The 4,733-nt window shown below is 46.2% G+C and overlaps 1 pseudogene; it reads left to right on the top strand.

Annotated features, from left to right (window-relative positions):
• Window positions 1-563: 563 nt before the first annotated feature.
• LOC126189798 (5S ribosomal RNA) lies at window positions 564-681 on the top strand (annotated as a pseudogene).
• Window positions 682-4,733: the final 4,052 nt, after the last annotated feature.

The following is a 4,733-nucleotide window of genomic DNA, read 5'->3' as shown; positions in this document are numbered from 1 at the left end:
AATCCGTGTTGGTTATGTATCAATAAGTCATTTTCTTCAAGGTGATTCATAATGTTCGAGTACAGTATATGTTGCAAAATCGTACTGCAAATTGAGGTCAGTGATATGGGTCTGTAATTCAATGGGTTACTCCTATTTCCTTTCTTGAATATTGGTGTGACCTGTGCTTCTTTCCAGTCTTTAGGAAGAGACCTTTCGTCAAGTGAGCGATTGTATATGATTGCGAAGAAAGGCTGCATACTCTGAAAGGAACCTGATTGGTATAGCATCTGGACCGGAAGAGTTGCCTTTATTAAGTGATTTGAGTTGTTTCGCAATAGGTATGATATCTACTTTTATGTCACTCATTCTAACAGCTGTTCCGGTTTCGAATTCTGGAATATTTACTTCGTCTTCTTTCGTGAAGGAATTACGGAAAACTGTATTTAGTAACTCCTCTTTAGTGGCACCATCATCGGTAACATTTCCATCGCTATCGCACAGTGACGGTATGACTGTTTTTTGCCACTGGTGTACTTAACATACGACCGGAATCCCTTTGGGTTTTCTACCATATATTGAGGGGCAACGGCCTTGCCGCAGTGGATACACCGGTTCCCGTCAGATCACCGAAGTTAAGCGCTGTTGGGCGTGGCCGGTACTTGGATGGGTAACCAGGTGGGCTGCCATGCGCTATTGCCATTTTTCGGGGTGTACTCAGCCTCTTGATGCCAATTGAGGGGCTACTCCACCGAATAGTAGCGGCTTCGGTCAAAGAAAACCATCATAACGACCGAGAGAGCGGTGAGCTGACCACACGCCCCTCCACATCCACATCCTCAGCTGAAGATGACACGGCGGTTGGATAGTCCCGATGGGCCACTTGTGGCCTGAAGACGGAGAGCTACCATATTTTGAGACAATGTTTCATTGCGGATACTATTAAAAGCATCTCGCATTGGCGTCCGCACTAAATTTCGAGCGGTTCTAGGCGCTTCAGTCCGGAACCGCGCTGCTGCTGTGGCCGCAGGTTCAAATTATGCATCGGGCATGGATGTGGTTCAAATGGTTCAAATGGCTCTGAGCACTATAGCACTATGGGACTTAACTTCTGAGGTCATCAGTCCCCTAGAACTTAGAACTACTTAAACCTAACTAACCTAAGGACATCACGCACATCAATGCGCGAGGCAGGATTCGAACCTGCGAACGCAGCAGTCGCGCGGTTCCAGACTGTAGCGCCTAGAACCGCTCGGCTACTCCGGCCGGCGATGTGTGTTAGGTTAGTTAGGTTGAAGTAGTTCTAAGTCTAGGGGACTGATGACCTCAGATGTTAAGTCCCATTAGTGCTTAGAGTCTTTTTTTTTTTTTTTTTTTAATTTCGAGCTTCCGTGAAAGTTAGCCAGTCTTGGTGATTTTGCTTTCTTCTGAATTTGGCATGCTTTTTTCGTTGCTTCTGCAAAAGTTTTCTGAAGTGTTTTGTGTGCCATGGGTATGCATACGCTATGTCAGTCGTCATATACTGTTTTGAGTAGTGAAGAGTTACGGTGCTGCGTTGCTGGCAGACCTGCTGGCGAGGCTGGTGAAGCGCACGCTGCGCATGTCGTCGGCGACGTCTGAGGAGGACGCGGCCACGTCTCCGCCGGCGGGCTGCTCGGCGCTGCCCGAGATCCGCATCAGCGCCTCGCCGGACCCCAACGCCGCGGCCGCCGCCGCCGGCGCCGACGCGGACGGCGGGCAGCGGCAGCGCAGGCGCCAGCGGGCAGAGCCGCAGCAGCACGTAAGCACAGCCGTCCTCTGCTCGTGTCACAACAGCTGTCACCGCGGAGGTTCCCTACCCCGTCTCACTTCTCAAAGCAACTGACACGCTTCTGTGCACTTACGTCGCGTCGACAGGCGACAGCAACTTTGCTTCGTTTTCCTGTTTCTGTTACTTCTGCATCCTCGTACTAATTGTTGCAAGAGCTACAGAGATTACACAAAACAATAAGAAAATATAGTTATAGCAGTCATAAAAGCTGCCCAACTGTGTGTCTAAAGCAGGTTGCACAATGTATGGCGCACATTGAAAATTTAATAATAAGTTTATAACTTAGCAACAAGTATATATATACTGACAGCCATACTGCACTCATACAAATACTGGCCGAACGAGGAGCCGTCCGCTGTGGCCGAGCGGTTCTAGGCGCTTCAGTCTGGAACCGCGCGACCGCTACGGTCGCAGGTTCGAATCCTGCCTCGGGCATGGATGTGTGTAATGTCCTTAGGTTAGTTAGGTTTAAGTAGTTCTAAGTTCTAGGGGACTGATGACCTCACATATTAAGTCCCATAGTGCTCAGAGTCATTTGAACCATTTGAACCGAACAAGGAGTGTAAACAAAATATATAAACATATTGTGCAACATTTATCACACGTCTGTAGTATCTACCAACATAGGAAAAAACAAGTCCCGATTTCCCATTGGAAAAGGCGATCCTATATACCCGAAGTTATTGATAGCAGTTCTCGAGGTGGCTATGTCCAAAATTATTTGGAACAACACACGAATAAGGATAAATGGTAAAATGCTCACCAATATGAGATTTGCTGATGATATAGTGGTCCTAGCTAACAGTAAGATGGAAATGCAGTCCTCTATAAAAGACTTAAGAGATCGTTGTCAATAAGTTGGACTTAAAATAAATCACTCTAAAACTATGGTTGTGCTGCAGGACAAGCAGCATTGAACGGCAACATCCTAAACAATGTTACAGAATAAGTTTATCTGGGGCAATTAATTGACACAAAAGGGGATTTGAAACTTGAAATTTTTCATCGAATTAAACGGGGTTGGAGGACTTACGAAAATAATGCAACAGTTTGAAATCCAACATACGAGTCTACTTAAAGAAGACAGTTTTTGATCAGTGTGTCCTACTAGTTTTAACGTGCAGTTGTGAAACTTGGACTTCAAATGAATTTTTCAGAAGGAAACTTAGAACTGCTCAGAGAGCAATGGATAGGTCAATGTTAGGTCTCACTAAGAAAGATCGACAGAAAAGTGAAGACATACGACCAATAACAGGAGTAAAATATATTATAGAACGGGTAAAGACTCTAAAATGGCTGTGGGCAGGACATATTGCACGAACGAAGGATGGAAGATGGACAAAATCAGTTTTAGACTGGAGTCCCAGAGAGGGAGAACACCTGATCGCTGGGATAAGGAACTCGGGAAAGTTGCGGGCTTCAAGTGGCAGAAGACAGCAGCGGTCAGAGATGCATGGAAACACCTCTTAAAAACGTATTTAATAACTTAAAGAGGCTACATCTTGTATAGATTGAATTAGCTGAACATTGTCCCACTCAAACCTCCCTGATTTCAAAGACCCAGGACACGCGCTCCGTCACGAACCCCCATATGAAGATATCAAGCGGCATAATGTCGGGTGAACGTGGTGGCCAGGCAATGGGTAATCCGCGTCCGATCAAACAATTGGGAAATTTCCTGTCCAGGAGCTTGCGAACAGCTGTTGACCAATGCGGCGGAGCTCTATGTTGTTGAAAAATGATGTTGGGTTGCAAGTCTTGTTCTGAGGGTACACAAACTGCTCCAACGTGTCCAGATATACTGACCCATTCACTGTTTTCTTCCGCGAAGAAGAACGCTCCAACAATCCTTTCGTGCATTAGCCCACACCAGACGTTTAGTTTAGGGCTATCTCGAACATGTTCAGTGACAAAGTGCGGATATTGCGAACACCAAATCCGAACATTATGCCTATTAACCCTTCCTGACAGATGAAAGGTTGCCTCATCTGAGAATAAACATGTTTCTAGGAAGCTGGCATCCATATAAATACGCTGCAGCAGATGCGCAGCAAATTTTTGTCCGGGTGGCTTGTCGTTCGGCGTCAGATGTTGCAGAATTTGCACTTTGTAAGCACATGTACGAAGACGCTTGTGAACTACACGATGCAATGTTGATCGAGGTACATCAAGTTGCCCAGATGCTTGACGAATTGACTTATGTGGGCTTCCGAGAAACGATTCTCTGAGTCCTCCATTGTCTCTTCTGAAACGCCGTAACTTGGACTGCCAGAATGTTACAAAACACTTCCTGTTGTCAGAAAATTCCTATACCACTCCTTAATTGTTTTCACATCAGGTGGATCACGTTCAGACACACGACGATAATTTCTTTGCACAGTAATTGACGATTTTGTTTCTGCAAACCACACTACTGCTTGCACGCGCTACTGTGGAGTCGCCATTTTCACTTCATGCGACCATTCTGCACTCTGGCGACGATACTTGGCACTTCTGATGCGGGGGTATAATTTCTTTGAGATGCTCTACAATGTGGTGCATAGTTCATTGGTATCTACTATGGTCTTTCTGGTACATCTTCTTAATATCGTGTAGGGCCCCCAGACCTGGCAGAAGTGCCACAACACGACGTGGGATGGACTCGACTAATATCTGAAGTAGTGCTTGAGGGAACTGACACCATGAATGCTGCAGGACTGTCCATAAATCAGTGAGAGTACGAGGGGATGGAGATCTCTTCTGAACATCACGTTGCAAGGCAGCTCAGATATGCTCAATAATGCTCATGTCTGGGGAGTTTGGTGTTCAGCGGAAGTGTTTAAACTCAGAGTGTTCCTGGAGCCACTCTGTAGCAGTTCAGGACGTGCGGGGTGTCGCATTGTCCTGCTGGAATTGCCCAAGTCGGTCGGATTGGTTCAAATGGCTCTGAGCACTATGGGACTTA

This window comes from Schistocerca cancellata, chromosome 5 (assembly GCF_023864275.1).
Source record: "Schistocerca cancellata isolate TAMUIC-IGC-003103 chromosome 5, iqSchCanc2.1, whole genome shotgun sequence".
Lineage (NCBI taxonomy): Eukaryota > Metazoa > Arthropoda > Insecta > Orthoptera > Acrididae > Schistocerca > Schistocerca cancellata.
This window is presented reverse-complemented; position numbering and strand designations above follow the sequence as displayed.